The 20020-nt window shown below is 39.2% G+C and overlaps 2 non-coding genes across 2 annotated transcripts; both read right to left on the reverse strand.

Moving 5' to 3' along the window:
- Nucleotides 1–19480: 19480 nt before the first annotated feature.
- TRNAI-AAU (transfer RNA isoleucine (anticodon AAU)) lies at nucleotides 19481–19554 on the reverse strand. The gene has a single exon. It is a non-coding gene; the product is annotated as a tRNA-Ile (tRNA).
- Nucleotides 19555–19840: 286 nt separating this feature from the next.
- On the reverse strand, nucleotides 19841–19914 carry TRNAI-AAU (transfer RNA isoleucine (anticodon AAU)). Its single transcript has one exon. It is a non-coding gene; the product is annotated as a tRNA-Ile (tRNA).
- Between the last annotated feature and the right edge of the window lie 106 nt (nucleotides 19915–20020).

Genomic DNA, 20020 nt, shown 5'->3' on the forward strand with positions numbered 1-20020 from the left:
CTGAAGCAATCTCTTTGTCAACAAGGGCGTGATCTACAATTGTAGAAAGACGGTGATAACCGGCGGGAAATGGATTCGGGGGAGCAGCAAGACTTTCCAACACAGCAGAGGCTTTATCCATGAGTGGACAAAGGTGAAGGGGATGTTTTCCTTCACAAAGTCGACAGGGGATTCGAAGCTTCCCTTTCTCCTTACCATTCCCCACTGATGAGGTAGCATCGCCATGATCATCAGTGGACGATGAAGGGCGGGCCGGATCGTGAGACCAAACTTCTAATACCCTGGGAATGCCAGGACAATCACGAAGCAGATGGTCCTCCCTGCATAATCGACAAGGAAACTTAACCTTCCGCGGAGGAGTAGAAGGTGACCCGACTTCGGGTGTACTGGAGCGGATAGCTGGACTTGAGAGGGGGACTGTGTGTGTAAACTCTCCCTTATGAGACTTCTTCCTCTTGGTCTTCTTCTTCTTCTTCTTAGCCACCTGGTTACCCACATCGAGAGTTTCACCAGGCGAAGTACAAGAGGAAGACATAGAAGTAGGCGTCGAAGGGGAGAGATCCACCTTAGGATCAACATGGCGTTGTTCAGGTGGAGGGACTGATGGACTAACAGCCGATACGGTAGGGACCAAAGAGGTTGAAAACAACCACACAGGCAACCCGACAGTTAACCCTGGTAGGGACAACGTCGCCATATACGGAGCACCAACATTCCCAAGAGAAGGGAATTGTCTTGGGTTCCCATCAGAGGGGGAACTTGGGTTAGTGAATCCCGGAAAAGTTGCCATAGCAAACGAAAACGAAACCTACTCAAGCTAACGCACGCAAGATCTAACCAGGTGATGTTATCGTGGCCAAATTAATTTTAAGACACAAGAACCAAACTTGACCTTTTCATGTTTCAAGAGTCGAGAAAAGGACGAAAAGATGACTCCAGTCTCCTTCGAATGTTTAATGAGCACGAAGTGACAAGACGCTCACTTACACCTTTTCATTTAGGGAGTCCGAAAAGGATCAAAAGTGACTGCTCTGGAGATTCTAGGTAAAAGGTGTGCCAGACTTTTCGCAAAACCACAGAATACTTTTTAGGGTACGGGTGGTCAATCTTCGTGAATGTTGTGTTCACTGCATTACGAATCGTAGGGCGGCCGACTCGGCTTCCTATGGATAAAGGATAAAAGCCTAGTGGGGTCTCCCTATATACGCGACGGTACGTGGGAGTGCAGTCCGTGTTAGACCACTATCGAGTTACAGAAGGAGGAATCACCCAACCTAATGTGAAACAACAGTGACTATGTTTAAAGACGCCGGAACACATCTCTAACCTAGACCTCTAGATATTTGCGTTTAGTTCCAATGCGTTTTTAGATTCATTTGGTTCATTTTACAGTTGATCTTGAGATTAAGTTTCGATTTCAGGTCCTATCGTATGTTCTCTCACAATTACCTAGATGCAAACTATATGCCAAAAAATTCCGTTTTGTTCGATGAATTCTAGCTACGAGAGGGCAAGGAATTTTTAATCAAACAAAACAAGTACAAGCAAACAAGCAACTTAATGCAACTAAAGCGAGGAAAGGAAACTTTTTCTTTTTGAAGATGCAAATCAATGAAATGTTCTTTTCCTTTTCAATTTTTTAAAGCAAAGCTACTAGTTTGATTTCCTTCCAATGGCACAAAGCACCTAAATGAATTTGGAGGAACCGGAACACCAAGCAAATCACTTAATGAAAGCACACAAAGTTCCCAAAACATCCAACGAAGGCTTCCAAATCAAAAGGAAAACTAAGTTCCGCATGAGCTATGTGATCTAAGCTCGGCAAGACAAGCAAGGATTGCAAGCAAGGAGGAAGCGAATGTGAACTGATCGATCCAAACAATCGTAATCTATGCTTGGTAGTGAAGAAATCGAATCAACATAAAAAGGGTGGTTCAATAATCGGCACTAAAAATCAACCAGCAACAAGCAGTGAAAAAGCCTCAAGCAAATCAATAAGAGGGTTGTGGATGAACCTTGAATAGACAAGTAACCCAAGCAAATGGTTTCTCGATGAAACTTCTAAAGGGCTAGGTCACATGGTCACAAGACTCACTCGAATGAAATCAAAGAGAGAGCGTCCCTTAACCAAAAGCAATCAAAACAAGCTAATGAGGGACAAGAAACAACAGGGGATAGGAAAGATTGATGAATTCAGGATATAAAGTTATAAAAACAACTTTTCAGGAGTCAACGCAAGTTTTACACTAAAAACCCATGTCAGCGCAACTTTTACACAGACCACCCGAGCTGTCAGCGCGACTTTTGCCCAAAAAACCGAGCTGATCTCAGAAAAACACAGTCGTCGCGGAATTAAGCTAGAAACCCAAGGTCAGCGCGGGTGGAAAGCTAGCAAGTAGCGCTGACATCGCGACTATACACATCTTTTCCGCGCTGATCCGATTTTCCAGGATCGTCACGACTGTTAGGCGTATTTACGCCCACTACGCCCCTGCCTTCCGAACCTTGACTTACTACTGCCTTAATCCCACCTTTCTTTATCAAGTGTGTTGCCTGCCTGTATCCACCCATTGATTCAGCCAGGAGTTGGGGGTACAACACGAGCTCTTCTATTTAGACTTTCACCTCATACCGTACCTTATTTCTTCTTATGGGTACCAGGTGGAAAGCTAGCAAGTAGCGCTGACATCGCGACTATACACATCTTTTCCGCGCTGATCCGATTTTCCAGGATCGTCGCGACTGTTAGGCATATTTACGCGATGAACAGGATGTTGTAAAAGGGTGAGCGCGATGTCAGCGCGACTGTTAAAATTAAATCCGCGATGGAGCTCAAAAATAGTGACAGGCAAATCAAAACTCCCAAATCAAAACAACCAATCTTTCAATCAAACAGGGGCATCTCCCAGATCAACCCAGGAAACGCAAAAGACTGATAATTAATCCCCAATTTCAAAAAGAGAGCAATCAAATTCAAACACAAAGATGGACTCAAGAGACAAAAAGGCTGATCCCCAGTGGAGTCGCCAAATTGTTGGAGAGGTAAATCCCCTCTACGGATAGAGGCGATCCCTACTAGCCCAGCAAGGGTCTAGCAACAATCACACAATGCTGCCACGCATGTTCCTAATTGCAATTAAACAAGAGGTAAAGAGCACCTACTTGGATTCCCGCGCTGTCGTTTGACGAAGGGATGTTGTCTTCGCTCCTTCGCTTCAGCTGGTCACAATCCTCCGCGATCTCCACGAATAGATACCTGCACACACGAAGAGGAAACAAACGCAAGCGTGAAATCTAATAAAAGCAACCATACGTCAGTCAGAAAAGACGTAATTCACGTTTAACCATTGCATAAACAAGTGAGAATGGAACAATAATAGCAGTCATCTATTATTAATCAGAATAGAGAAGAGTACAACCATATGTTCTGACGTCGGTAACCTTCTCAAGAGGGGCCAGTCAGCATGTATCTCAAGCATTCACCTTTGAGGATGATTCTCCCAAAACAAACAACTCTCTCTCTCACACAAATGTCACAAACAACCTCCCCTAAGCAATCAATCACTTCCACACCTAACACACCAAACCTATAGCAGCAATCTGAGCACTACAAGCTCTGTACAATCCAAGCTATTCCAAGCTAAGTCTAACTATCCAAAACTAGCTGCCCATGGTAATGGTGAGAGTTTATATAGGAGAAGGAGTCTCCTAAAAAGGTGGAAGGATGAGCTTATCTTCAAAGGAAGTGGTTGGAAAGGGTCGAACAGACATGCCATAGAAGGGAGTCGACATTCACAAAGCTAACAACCAAGCCTGGAGTGATCTGGAAGGCAGGTTGTTTGAACGAATTCGCCCAAACTGGATCAGCGCGGATTATAAGGAGACTGTCGCGCTATCGGCGCATCTCAATAACTATAACTGGGACAGTCATGTCAGCGCGGAAGCACAGGGAAAAGGCGCGCTGTGGGCCATCGCGGAAAAGTGATGTTCTTCCGCGCTGGCAGCGCACAGCATACACTACAAGGCGCCTGTCATCGCGGTTATTTTAGGAACAGTCGCGCTGATGAACAGAACTTTGGAAAAATGGGTTTTTAAGCCAGTTCAGGGAGCAAGCACTTAGTGATTGTGAATTCTGGGCACAGCAGGGTGACTGACAGGAAGGCAGTGACAAATTACTGTGTAACAAAAGGCTTTCACAGAGTTGAAACATCACTTCTGCTCAACACTAGTGCTCGCATTACCTAACTTGCAACAACCATTTTAGGTCGATACAGATGCCTCTGACTATGCTATTGGGGCAGTCCTTACTCAACACGGGGATCCAGTGGCATATCACAGTGAGACACTTTCAGACACAGTCTAGAATTATCCCACTTATGACAAAGAGATGTATTCCATTTTGCAGGCCTGCCGACAATGGAAGCATTACATTTTGGGGAAGGAAACTGTCATCCACATAGACCACCGAACCCTGTTGTTCATACAGACCCAAGTGAAATTATAGGATGATCACCATCAGAAGTGGTCCACATACCTGCAATTGTTCCATTTAAATATCAAGTATAAGACTTCTGATTGGCCACTTCTCTACAAAAGCAACCCAGAATTCGGCCACACATACCAGACACTCTTGGAGGGTCAACATGTTCTAGATTTTCACCTCTAGGATGCCCTGTTATGCCACTTGGGTCACCTTTGTGTTCCTTCAAGTGAGCATGCCAAGATGATTTGGGAAGCACACTACAGTGGGGCTGATAGGCATTTCGGGGTCGAGAAAACAGTGGCAGTACTACAGAAGTATTTCTATTGGTCAAATCTTCGACAGGATGTCATGAAGTACATCAGATCATACACTACCTGTGCCATTTCCAAACCAACCATCAAGAAGTAAGGCCTCTATAACCCACTTCCTACCCCTAGTCGACCTTGGGAATCCATCTCCATGGATTACATGTTGGGCCTTCCTTCTACTAAGCATGGAAACGACTATGTTTTTGTGGTTGTCGACAGGTTCTCAAAGATGGCCATTATGGTGGCTTGCAAGAAGAATATCACAATAGAAGCCACTGCTAAATGCTTCTTTGAACGAGTGTGGGTACACTTTGGGATCCCACAGTCTGTCATCTCAGATCGGGAGAATAGGTTCCTCAGTACATTTTGGTCCAGTCTCTAGTCGATGTCGGACACCAAACTCACTAAGTCCACAGCCTTCCATCCCCAAACTAATGGCTAGTCAGAGGTTGTCAACAAGATGATCGTACACATTCTACACATGTACAACTCAAAGCATCCATGCACATGGGATGAGAGCCTCCCCTATGTTCATCACAACTATAACTGGGCTCTCCAAACTCGACTTGCTACAACCCTTTTTAGGTGGACTTTGGATTCCAACCACTATGTCCCATTGATGTGGCCATGCCATTTGCAGTTACTCAGGAAGATTCAACTCATGTCCAGGCCGAAAAAGATAAGGCGAACAACTTCATTGAGTACATCCAATATATTCGCCAGCAGGTCCATGACATTTTTGACAAATCAAATTCCAAGTACAAGCATAAACATGGTCAACATCAGGTGCCACACAAGTTTTAGGTGGGCGACAAATTTTGGTTTCATTTGCAAAATGAATGCCTTGCTAGAGCCTATTGGAAATGCAAACCACTTCGATATGGTCCTTACACCATTACCAAGGCTCTGGGAGATGTTGTTTCTATTTCCCATAGGCAGTCCTTGGCTACAAAAATTACACCAAGAAACCAACTCAACCAGCTTTTAGGTTCAAGCTAGCCCTTGAACCAAAGGGGGCTCCCTTAGTTGTTACAAGGCTTTGTTTAAGATTGTTCACCTGTCACTGAACAAAAACCTTTGAAGCATATGCCAGATTTATGGTTTTAATTGGGGGTGGTTGGCGATCAATGACAATCCCTATTCATATTAAATGCCTCTCACACAGGGTCCCTTCTGAAAGTTTCAGCTTCCAGCCTAATAGAACAACTTGATTTGTATAAGAAATTGACGGAATAATGTAAGGAGATTCCTAATAGTTGAGCAGCCAGACTGATAACTTAACAACTAGGAAGATTTGGATGCACGTAGAAGATTTCTACAACCCAACAAAATAGATTTAAAGGGAAACAGAATGGCGAGACTGAAACCAATTCTAAGAGGAGCTATTTCAGACAATAGCGTAATAAGATAATCTCTTTTAATGGTAATCTCTTTTAACGATTATCAAAAATCACAAAACAAAAGCTATTTAAAGAGGAGTTATGAGAACAAACAGTCCAATAAACAAATCTCTTTCTAAAGATAATGATTTTGCAAACCTTTCTATAAACACTTTTATCATATGTGGAAATAAGATATGAAAAAACTGGAAAAACATACTCGAAGCACAAAATTTTGTCAAAACTAGAGTCGTAAGGCTTTCATTAGAACAACTGCAATAGAAACTTTATTACAGAGTTAATATTTTTGGCATCAAAAGCCCACACCAATTACTTCAATTGATGAAGTATTTATACAATTTCTAAACTAAAATATCTTGAAAAAATATCAAGATTTGGTTACAAATATCCTTAACTATTTTACACAAATAGAACTGAAATATAGGACATTAGAAAATAATGTATCTACTTGGCATTATCATTATGCATTTCTATTTACAAAAAAGAGAAATTCGAATTGAATTGCAACTCTTAGTTGATGAGGTGGCCTAACTGTCTTTGAGCAATTTCTTCTCAAAATCCTGCAAAATAGGGTCCAGTCATGCCTTTGTATATCTCAATCCGAGATAGTTCTATAAAATGTGAGAGATTTTATTGTATATGAATATGATTTTGAGATAAACCTCTCTCAGTTTCCCAAAATTCGGCTCCAGCGGTTCACAATACTTTCTGCAAAACGATGTCTAAAAAGGAATTTAAACAGTTTGAAAAATAGGTTGTGAAGATGTACTTGTATATCTGGTTATGTAATATATGTGTAAAATCTGAAGTAGTTTATTTTAATTTAGCATCTCAGGAGCACAAACCTCCTTCAGTTTCTCAAGAATCATCTTTTATTGGCCACAATCTGTTCTGCAAAAACGTGGCTTAAACAGGACATTGCATTGTCGGAAAAATAGGCTAAACATGATGAGAGTGTATCTCCCAACCCATGATACCTATATGAATAGTGAGATAGGCTTTTGTATTGTGGAATCTTATGAACCAAAACCTCTTCCAATTTCCAAATATTCATATTTTTTTGGTCACAATATCCTCTTCAAAAAGGTGACTACGATAAGAAATTTCTGGAAAACATTCCTTCAAAGATGCATTTGCATCTCCCAATCCATAATAGTTGTTACAAAACTGAGAGAGGTTTTTGTATGAGGATGTTATCAACAAAAACCGCTTTCATTTTTTGAAAATTAGTTCTCAATGGTTTGTAACCATGTTTGAATTTACTTTATTACATCATTTAATCATGTTTAAATGCATGATCAACTAAATCAACCAGCTAATGAAACTCAAATTTACATTTTTAGGGTGCATTAACTCTTACAGACCCATTTATTATTTCTAAACTACCAAAACCTATTATATCATCAAATTGAAATTATCAAAACTAATCATGTTACAACAGCGGCTCCAATTGGGGACTACCTCCCCCTATGGGATGCAGAGAACTAGTAGACCAGTTTCCTTTAGTGTTGGGCATAAAGTCATACCATAAAATCATCGATCAATGATTTATCATATTATGTAGAAATATAACCAATCCCCATGGATCAGTTTTTCCATTCGAATACTCTGCTACTACACACTGCAACCTACAACTGTAATTTAATGCAACCATATGCCTGCACTAATTCAAATACTCTTTCATACTGAAATCTGAAAACGGAAAATTTCTAAAGGCTGAAATATAAGTTGATCTATCATATACTCTTCAAATCACACCACTCATAAACAATGAACATATTGATCTACTACATACTGAAACTCAGAATACCTATTCAATCCCCATACCTCTATCTAACTGAATTGAAAAAATTTACACTATTAAGTGTAATCTGATTTCCAATGTAACCAAGTGAGGAGTGGATTTTTTGACAAACCACATTGCCAACAAATGAAAATCTGAAGAATATATATAATATGAACATAAACTCCAATGGAAAATCTATACTCACATGTGCACTTTAAAAGTTGCATCCTCTGTAGACATTTTAGATTTATGATCAAGGCTGAGAGGAAGATACATATACTTCTTACTGCAAGTATCAACAAACCTCGCATAGCAGTAAAGGCAGCTGAAATTTCAAAACAAGAGTGGGATCGGTAATCCGATGGAATCGCCATATGACAAAGTGGAGTCGCTAGGTGAAAGAAATGTAACCAATAATAATTGCCTACTCCTTTTTCACCAGCCAAGAATAGATCTAATCTTTATCGTTCCCCGGATAAAGATATCTTCGTTACTTCACTCCTGGGAAATGACGCCAAATGTTGTACCTGTTTCTCGTAGGCAGTCCTTGGATGCAAAAAATACACCAGGAAACCAACTCAACCAGCCTTTAGGCTCAAGCTGGCCCTTGAACCAGAGGGGGCTCCCTCATTTGTTATGAGGCTTTGTTTAATGTTGTTCACCTGTCACTGAACAATAGCCTTTGAAGCACAATGGCCATATTTATGGTTTTAATTAGGCGTGGTTGGCAATCAATGACAATCCCTACTCATATTAAAGGCCTCTCTCATAGGGTCCCTTCTAAAAGTGTCAGCTTCCAGCCTAATAGAACAACTTGGTTTGTCTAAGAAATTGACAGAAGAATGTAAGGAGACTCCTAATAATTGAGCACCCATACTGATTACTTAACAACTAGGAAGATTTGGATGTGTGTAGAAGATTTCTACAACCCAACAAAACAAATTTAAAGGGAAACAGAATGACCACACTGAAACCAATTCTAAGAGGAGCTATTTCAGACAAATAGCCTACTAAGCTAATCTATTTTAATGGTTGTCAGAAAGCACAAAACAAAAACTAGTTAAAGAGGAGTTATGATGAACAAACAGTCCAATAAACAAATCTCTTTCTAAAGATAATGATTTTTCAGACCTTCCTATAAACACTTTTATCATGTGGAGAAATAAGATATGAAAAACTGGAAAAACATACTCTAAGCACAAAATTCTGTCAAAACTAGAGTCGTAAAGCTTTCATTAGAAAAACTACAACAGAAGCTTCATTACAGAGAATATTTTTGGCATCAAAAGCCCACACCAATTACTTCAATTGATGAAGTATTTATACAATTTCTAAACTAAAATATCTTGAAAAAATATCAAGATTTGTTTACAAATATCTTTAACTGTTTTACACAAATAGAACTAAAATATAGGACATTGAAAACTAATGTATCTACTTGGAAATATCATTATGCATGTTGAAAATGCAACAAGATCATGGAGCTTAGTGGAAAGAAGTCGCCTTCACTAAGTGGGCCCGCAGGCTATTTTTGGCACAAAGTCTATTTTTAGACTATGTCTATTTTTAGACATATGGATCATGGTCTATGAACTGCAGGATGTTGTTTATGGATGATTGGTCATGTTGGGAAAAATAGATGGAATTCTATTTTTGGTTCATAGCGGAGTGATCAGAGTCTATTTTTAGACTGCCAGGCTAAAAATAGAAACAGTCAAATATTATTAGCCCTTAGTAATATTTGGACTCTAAACATTATCTTATTCCCTTAAAGCACTTTAGTTCGAGCTACGGATGTGGCACATGCAGCTGACAGAAGGAATCACGTGGTTTCTTCTGTGTTAGTTGAGCTATTGCATGGAGGACTTCAGTTAGAACTCATGCATGTGAGTTCTGTGGAGTTGGATGTGGAGTTGATGGAGTTGTGTTCAGTTTGACTTAGTTGAACTAGTTGTATTTAGTCAAACTAAAGAATACACTAGTGATGGGTTGTGTGAATTGATTGTTAATTAATTCACTAATTATTAACTCATAAAGAAACTAAAGAATACATCAGTTAACTCAGTGCATGGACAGTTCAACAGAGACAGGTGTTAGAGGTAAGTGAAAGGGTGAGTTGTGACTATTAGTTGTGCATGAGATTTGACTTAGTTGATCTATTTGTATTTAGTCTAACTAAAGAATACACTAGTGATGAGTTGTGTGAATTTATTGTTAATTAATTCACTAATTATTAGCTCATAAAGAAACTAAAGAATACATCAGTTAACTCAGTGCATGGACAGTTCAATAGAGACAGGTGTTAGAGGTAAGTGAAAGGGTGAGTTGTGACTATCAGTTGTGCATGAGATTTGCACAATGCATGGATTGAGTAATGCCAATGAGGATTGCGCAGTGTGGGCCAATATCAAGGCAATTGTAGCTTTTGCTCACGTGATTTCTCTTGCAGATTGCGCAGTGGAGGCAGGAAAAGCAGTGGAGGAGATTTGAACCTGTGACTTGTTCGGATCTGAGCTAGTTTTGTGTGTAACAGGTGGAGATAGTGTTGGATACTTGAGAGGAGTATTGTACTATGTATTGTTACATGTTATCAATCATTAATATACAGATAGTGTGGGGTTTTCAGCTGTAATATTTCCCTAGGTTACATACTGTGTTAATGTGTGCATGCGATTGAAGTTTCATTGATTTTAATGTTGCTAAATTAATGATCAATGTAGAGGAGGTTATGTATTGTGCATGTATTCCGCAACAGTGCATAATCGGGATAATCTCTGTGAATAAGTGTCATATTATTCAAAATTTCTACATGGTATCAGAGCTGGTTGATTTGTAGAAAACGTTCTACAGGATATCAAAGCGAGATTGATCATCAGATCTATTATTCAGAAAGTGTTTACATTTTATTTATTCAGGCAGAGTCTGTAATCGGGCCAGGTAGCTTCTGGATTCATCCTTCTTTTGGAAGGTGAGATATCCAGTGAATGCCCATACAATCAATCTCTGTACGAGAGATACTTTGTTCTCATGAATTTTAGATCAAAAGCGGTTGATTTTTGAGCTGGTGGAATGGCGCTCAAGGATAAACTCAGAAACATCAAAGCTGAGAATGGAGATGCCACAGATTGTCCGCAGAAGAAGAAGAACAAGCAAGTTGTTAGATCTGCAGCAGGAGAGGCTCTAGCCTCGCAATTTGAGCTTGATTTTTCATTGATCGCATGCTTGGTTTCAAGTGTGATGGGATCGGTGTGGTTCTTGGATAGTGGTGCATCTTCTCACATGACAGGAGATCGAGATTTGGATGAGAAAGATCTTGGAGTGCACATCGAGATGGGTGATGATGGTAGATATAGTACGACCGGTATGGGTACCATTTCCTTTGAGAGGGAGTCTGGTAAACCCTTCGTATTGAAGGAAGTGATGCATATTCTAGGATTGAAGAAGAATCTTATCTCTGTGGCGATGTTAGAAGACAAGGGATATGATGTTGTCTTCAGGGAGGGAAAGGCTTTTCTGCGCAGCAAGACAACAGGAGAAACCCAGAAGATAGGGGTTCGAGTCATGAACCTTTATCAGTTGCATGTAGATGCATGCAAAGCCTTGAGCAATGAGGCAACTGATGGATACTTGGTGGTTGAGAGGGAGCGTACATTATCTCTCAACATGCAGAGCCAGAAGAAGTCTCAGACGATTGTGGAGGAGCCACGATTGGTGCAGCAGCTTCAGGAGGTTGTGGAGCAGCCACAACAAGGGAAGCTGAGAGGAGATAAAGTAGAGACATTTACTCATGTAGATACCTCAAGTAGGGGGAAACTTTGAGCCAGGTGGGCTGAGGGATCGCATGCAGCCATACCTCCACATAGGAGGTGGGGTGATGTGGATTGATCGTCCCAAGGAGGAGGGGCGGGATCCTTGAGGTACCCAACCTCTTGGATGAGACCTTGCTACGGGAGCCCCGATGTGGAGTAGCAGGAACTGACATTGGGCAGAGATAGATGCGGATGGAGTGGCAGAGGGAGTGACAGTGTAGGGAATCCCAGGACAGCGAGCAATGCGAGAGGCACAAGTGTTTTGCATAGTGCTAGGTGGCATAGAGAGGTGTGCAATGGTGCGAGATGCATGGAGATGTTGCAGTAGCACAGATGTCAGAGAGGGAGCACTTGTCAGCAGCAGGTAGACGTTCAACATCAGAGTATGTTCCTAGCCCAACAGAGTGGTTAGTTGGGAGTGTTTTTTGTTCCAAGTGTTGTTGAAGCAAGTGGACCGGGCAAATGTGTTTCATGCAGAACATTATAGAGTTGCAGGATAGGGGTTGCTGATAATCCATATCTTGTTGAGAGGGAGTGTTGAAAATGCAACAAGATGATGGAGCTTAGTGGAAAGGAGTCGCCTTCACTAAGTGGGCCCGCAGGCTGTTTTTGGCACAAAGTCTATTTTTAGACTATGTCTATTTTTAGACATATGGATCATGGTCTATGAATTGCAGGATGTTGTTTATGGATGATTGGTCATGTTGGGAAAAATAGATGGAATTCTATTTTTGGTTCACAGCGGAGTGATCAGAGTCTATTTTTAGACTGCCAGGCTAAAAATAGAAACAGTCAAATATTATTAGCCCTTAGTAATATTTGGACTCTAAACATTATCTTATTCCCTTAGAGCACTTTAGTTCAAGCTACGGATGTGGCACATGCAGCTGACAGAAGGAATCACGCGGTTTCTTATGTGTTAGTTGAGCTATTGCATGGAAGACTTCAGTTAGAACTCATGCATGTGAGTTCTGTGGAGTTGGATGTGGAGTTGATGGAGTTGTGTTCAGTTTGACTTAGTTGAACTAGTTGTATTTAGTCTAACTAAAGAATACACTAGCGATGAGTTGTGTGAATCGATTGTTAATTAATTCACTAATTATTAACTCATAAAGAAACTAAAGAATACATCAGTTAACTCAGTGCATGGACAGTTCAATAGAGACAGGTGTTAGAGGTAAGTGAAAGGGTGAGTTGTGACTATCAGTTGTGCATGAGATTTGCACAATGCGTGGATTGAGTAATGCCAATGAGGACTGCACAGTGTGGGCCAATATCAAGGCAATTGTAGCTTGTGCTCACGTGATTTCTCTTGAAGATTGCACAGTGGAGGCAGGCAAAGCAACGGAGGAGATTTGAACCTGTGACTTGTTCGGATCTGAGCTAGTTTTCTGTGTAACAGGTGGAGATAGTGCTGGATACTTGAGAGGAGTATTGTACTATGTATTGTTACATGTTCTCAATCATTAATATACAGATAGTGTGGGGATTTCAGCTGTAAGCTTTCCCTGGGTTACATACTGTGTTAATGTGTGCATGCGATTGATGTTTCATTGATTTTAATGTTGCTAAATTGATGATCAATGTAGAGGAGGTTATGTATTGTGCATGTATTCGCAATAGTGCATAATCAGGATAATCTCTGCGAATAAGTGTCATATTATTCAAAATTTCTACAATGCATTGTTGTTTACAAAAGGAGAAATTTGAATTGAATTGCAACTCTTAGTTGATGAGGTGGCCTAACTTTATTTGAGCAATTTCTTCCCAAAATCCTACAAAGTAGGGTCCAGTCATGCCTTTATATATCTCAATCCAAGATAGTTCTGTAAAAAGTGAGAGAGGTTATTGTAGATGAATATGCTTGTGACATAAAAATCTCTTAGTTTCCCAAAATTTGGCTCCATCTGTTCACAATACGTTCTGTAAAAAGATGTCTGAAAAGGAATTTACACAGTACGAAACATAGGCTGTGAAGATGTACTTGTATCTCTGGTTATATAATAGCCATGTAAACTCTAAAGTAGGTTCTTGTACTTTAGCATCTTAGGAACACAAACCTCCTTCAGTTTCTTAAGAACCATCTTTTATTGGCCACAATATGTTCTGCGAAAAGGTGGCTTAAATAGGACATTGCACAGTTAGAATAATAGGCTAAACATGATGAGTGTGTATCGCCGAACCCTTGACACCTGTATGAAAAGTGAGATAGGATTTTGTATTATGGAATCTTATGAACCAAAAACTCTTCCAGTTTCCAAATATTCATATTTGTTTAGTCACAATATCCTCTGCAAAAAGGTGACTAAAACAGGAAATTTCTGGAAAACATTCTTTCTGGAAATTTCTGGGGAAAACTCCACAGTTAAGCGCGCTTGAGCCAGAGGAGTTCTGGGATGGGTGACCTCCTGGGAAGTCCTGGTTACCGGGTGCAAGCCCCGGAAGTGATGATTGATGCTATGTGATTCATTTCACTAGTTTCAATCCCACTTCTTCACCCCTGTGAGCATCACCCAATGCAATGAGTGCTAAGTGAACTATTCAAAAATCATGAGAAAATAGTCAGTTACGACTACCTCTCATGGAAATGGTCATACGTGAATGACTTACTTAACGCAGTTGAATCCAAAAAATTGTATCTAATATAATGCACTGCGTAAACCCCCATACTTAAATTCAAAAAGAGTCCAGGGATCTCTACTTGAATGGTTCATGAGGCACAATACTTGCTAAGTTTTTGCAAATGGGGTAGCAAGCTAAGTGGGCTTGATTGTGGGGAAAACTCCACAGTTAAGCGCGCTTGAGCCAGAGGAGTTCTGGGATGGGTGACCTCCTGGGAAGTCCTGGTTACCGGGTGCAAGCCCCGGAAGTGATGATTGATGCTATGTGATTCATTTCACTAGTTTCAATCCCACTTCTTCACCCCTGTGAGCATCACCCGATGCAATGAGTGCTAAGTGAACTATTCAAAAATCATGAGAAATTAGTCAGTTACGACTACCTCTCATGGAAATGTTCATACGTTTCAAAAATCATGAGATATTAGTCAGTTACGACTACCTCTCATGGAAATGGTCATACGTGAATGACTTACTTAACGCAGTTGAATCCCAAAAATGATATCTAATATAATGCACTGTGTAAACCCCCATACTTAACATTCTTTCAAATATGCGGTTGCATCTCCCAATCCATAATAGTTGTTACAAACCTGAGAGAGGTTTTTGCAAATGAGGATGTTATCAACAAAAACCTCTTTCAGATTTTGCAAATTCATTCTCAGGGGTTTTTAAACCATGTTTGAATTTACTTTATTACATCATTTAATCATGTTTAAATGCATGATTAACTAAATCAACCAGCTAATGAAACTTAAATTTACATTTTGAGGGCGCATTTACTCCTACAGATCCATTTATTATTTCTAAACTACCAAAACCTCTTATATCAAAGAATTTAAATTATCAAAACTAATCATGTTACAATAGGAGAAAATGCATTTAATCTCAGCATTCCCCCATTCCTTGGCCTGCACCCAGTGTTCAATGTGGACTGCCTTCAACCATACTTTCCACTGTTACTTGACACATCTGACATTGCAGAACAACTCACACCCACAAAGTTAAATCCATATTGCATGGAACAAGTTACAACTGATCGAATCATCGACACACAGATCAAGCACACTCGCTAGCAGAAGATCCAACTATATCGAGTTGTCAAAGCAGTGCAACTCATTCACTAGGGCAAGTGACTCACCAGGGACCAAGTTCAGCAGAAGTTTCCTCATCTCATGGAGGAACTCAACGCAATGGGGACCATTGCTTACTTAGGAGGTAGGAATGATCTAGGTGGATATTGATGGCCACCCGCCAATTCCACTTGGACCCCCACCATTGTTTCTTTCAATTTTTCAGTTTCCTTAATTGTAGCACAATTTACTATTTTTAGCAGTTTTTTGGGTCCTGAACTTCCAGAGCCGTTTGAGGCCCTAAACGACACTTTTTGGGAAAATTGGGAGCAACATGAGTCTATGGACTGATGTTTCTCTTCCCAAAGTTTTAGTTCTTGGATAGATCTTTCTAACGAGGTATTGTGCATGTCAAATGAAGATTATATGCGAAAGTTACGACCTTGAGAAGTTGATATACCAATTTACCCAAAACGGGGCCCATAGTTTGGCACTTCATCTCCTAGGGTTAGGTTTTTGGATGCTTATGGTTTTCCATTGTTTCTCAACAATGAATAGGCCTTCGAGCCTCCTTGTAACAAGGTTCAAAGGCATGTAGCTGCCACATCACTTCTCAAATATAAGCTACCATCACCCTAGCTAGTTTATTTCCATTTTTGTTTGTAGCATATTTCAATGGTTTACAATAATGAAATGAAGTATTATTTTTGTTGCATCTCTGTATGTATGGTTATATCTGTAATTTGTTGTGTTCTTGTTTAAATCTGGATCATAAAAATAATTAATGAGTGGTTGGAGTGTTTGGAAAGAAAAATGGAACATGTAGAGAGACATGTTCACAAGGCTTGTCATCCTACCCCGCCACCAGGTGAAAAATCGGATAATCTTAGACTAGGAAACCTCTTCAATCAGGGATGAAAATTGGTTGCATGTTTTTTCTTGGGACTTTATGCTGCTTTTGGTCTCTATGTATGTGGTCCGTTGTTTGTTCTTGGGACTTTATGGTACTTTTGGTCTCTGTGTATGTGGTCTGTTAGTTTAATTTTGTTGTTGACTATGTTCTTCTATTATTACCTTATGGCCAGTAAGTCCAGTAGGAATAAGGCTAGAAGTCTTTTAGATAAAAGCTACGCACGATGTATTAGTGTCATGAATTAATTGAAAAGTTAGATTCATGAAAATATCCATAATTAATACATAAGAAAATTTGAAGTGTCGAAAATACGTTGCGAAAAAACGTTGATGCTACATCAAGGCTTTTCAAAATTGCCATGAAAATCATGTTCTTTTGTGAGCTCTAAAAAAAAGAGAACTCAGTATAGTTCTCGTTAAGTTCGTAACTTTGTTTACACAAATTTGTACATATGAGGTATAGTACCCATAGTATGTTACTTTAGAGACTTTAAAATGTTTCCTAGGGTATTCCTTATTCCAATTATGGTTTTCTCCTCACAGAATTCATGACATGAAGAATACACCCTGATCCTAATTGATACCTCTAAGAATTATTTTTGTCTCTCATGTTAAACCTCTCAATATAGAATCTTAGGTGAAGGACCAAGTTGAAAACACTGATGGCGCTTCTTCAAAAAAAATGTATCAATCCTCAATACTTACAAATATGGCTGTGAAAAAGTTGTTGGAGATCAAATTGAAATCCACCTAACCTTTTGGGCTTCTATCTTATTTTAATCCATGAGTTCAAGGCTTTCTGGAAGGGAGAGATACCCACAAACTTGTAGATAACTACATGACCTTTCACATGCTTAATAAACCACCGATATTAGTCTCCTCACGAGACGACTGAGTGGTTGGCACAATGGGATGTTATCCCCTCCACCTGATTTCAAATCCCACAGGGGGACATCTTTGACTCGTGATCAAGCTCAAGGAGTATGCTCCCCCACTCTTGTGGAGTCTCAAATCTTGCTAAGTCATAAAATCATGGTATATTTGGCTTACGGGATATGGATACATTGTTGATGTTATACTGATAGCTACTAGGTTCAATCTTGGGTGTCGCCCAAATTACTCCAACGAATTCACCGTGGTAGAAATAAAAATAGAAAAATAACCACCAATATTAGAGAGTTTTTATGACCTCATACCTCAGATTTTTAATTATTTTAGCTAATGAAGGCATAAAATTTCCAAAAAAAATAAATTAAAAAGAGCCTCATTGATAGAAGTGAAAATTTCTTCGTTATAAGAGAGTTGTATATTGTATATATATCGATTTTTATCCTAGGTATTTAGACGGTTTTAATTATAAACCCTCAAAAGTTGCACCAAAGTATTATTGACCACTTTTCATTCTTCTTATTTTTCACAAAGCATCTTTCTTATTTTTCATAAATCATCTTTATGCCATGCATTATTGTCCTCTACTAGTTTCCCTACCCTATCCATTTCATTTGTTTCTTGTCACAAATTGACAGCCTATAGTACTACATCCTTAAAGCTATAAAGTACTAAAAGGTCCTCTACTTGTTTCCCTACCCTAACCTATAGTACTACATCCTTAAAGCAATAAAGTACTAAAAATTCCTCTACTTGTTTCCCTACCCTATCCATTTCATTTCTTGCTTGTCACAAATTGACAACCTATACTACTACATCCTTAAAGCTATAAAGTACTAAAAGGGTTTCGGGTAGGAGTAGAAGTTGTCATACAAGTTACACCCTACCAGGTTGAAGCAACCATCTATCCAAAAGACGAAAATTAGTACAATTTCACACCCCATCCTTAAAAAGATAAAGCGCTAAAAAGTTACCATACTAAAACCCTACCCTATCACATTGTTGTAACCCATTATCCAAAAGACAAATATAAGTACCCTATCACTTTGTTGTATGTAACTCATTATCCAAAAGACAAATATATAAATACGTAAAAGACAAATATAAGTACCCTATCACGTTGTTGTAACCCATTATCCAAAAGACAAATATAAGTACGTAAAGGTATTATCGCTATCACGTTGTTGTAACCCATTATCCAAAAGACAAATATACCCATTATCTAAAAGACAAATATACCTAAAAAAAGCCATTATCCAATAGACAAATATACCCATTATCTAAAAGACAAATATACCAAAAAAACCCATTATCTAAAAGACAAATATACCCAAAATACCCATTATCTAAAAAACAAATAAACCTTAAAAAAACCATTATCCGATAGATAAATATAACTAAAATCCAAGAATATACCCAAATAAAAACCAAAAACTCAATACGAGAATATAAGCAAAACTTAATATCCAAATATATCTAAGAAAAAGCCATAATCCAAAGATACCTAAAACCCTGTTAGGTGTAAGAGTTGAAGCAAGTGTACCAAATTCCGAGAATATAAGCAAAACTCAATATCCAAATATACCTAAGAAAAAACCATTATCCAAATATACGTAAAATCCTGTTGGGTATAAGGGTTGAAGCAAATATACCTGAGAGAAAACCATTATCCAAATATACGTAAAATCCTGTTGGGTATAAGGGTTGAAGCAAATATACCTGAGAGAAAACCATTATCCAAATATACATAAAATCCTGCTGGGTATAAGGGTTGAAGCAAATATACATGAGAGAAAACCATTATCCAAAGATACCTAAAATCCTGTTGGGTATAAGAGTAGAAGCAAGTGTACCAAGCAAATATACCCGAGAGAAAACCATTATCCAAATATACGTAAAATCATGTTGGGTATAAGGGTTGAAGCAAATATACATGAGAGAAAACCATTATCCAAAGATACCTAAAATCCTGTTGGGTATAAGAGTTGAAGCAAGTGTACCAAATTACGAGAATATAAGCAAAACTCAATATCCAAATGTACCAAAGCTACCTAAAATCATGTTGGGTATAAGAGTTGAAGCAAGTGTACCAAATTACGAGAATATAAGCAAAACTCAATATCCAAATATACCTAAAATCCTGTTGGGTATAAAAGTTGAAGCAAGTGCACCAAATTTTAAGAGAAAAATGAATCTCAACAATTGGCCCATGCAGGTCTCGAACCTGCGACCTTCGCGTTATTAGCACGACGCTCTAACCAGCTGAGCTAATGGGCCATGTGGCGGCTAATGGGCCATGTGGCGCTTGGTGTTATCTAACAGACTCTACTCACAAGGTTTTTCTTTCCAGATTGATACAATAAAGTAAATCATAAACGACGCCCAGTTGACATTTAATGTTAACTAACAACCTAAAATCATGTTGGGTATAAGAGTTAAAGCAAATGTACCCAATTACGAAAATATAAGCAAAACTCAATATCCAAATATACCTAAAACCCTGTTGGGTATAAAAGTTGAAGCAAGTGCACCAAATTTTAAGAGAAAAATGAATCTCAACAATTGGCCCATGCAGGGCTCGAACCTACGACCTTCGCGTTATTAGCACGACGCTCTAACCAGCTGAGCTAATGGGCCATATGGCACTTGGTGTTATCTAACAGACTCTACTCACAGAGTTTTTCTTTCCAGATTGATACGATAAAGTAAATCATAAGCGACGCCCAGTTGACATTTAATGTTA

Source organism: Pinus tabuliformis, chromosome 1_2 (assembly GCF_031772625.1).
Source record: "Pinus tabuliformis cultivar Carrire ecotype Pingquan chromosome 1_2, CPIR1, whole genome shotgun sequence".
Classification (NCBI taxonomy): domain Eukaryota; kingdom Viridiplantae; phylum Streptophyta; class Pinopsida; order Pinales; family Pinaceae; genus Pinus; species Pinus tabuliformis.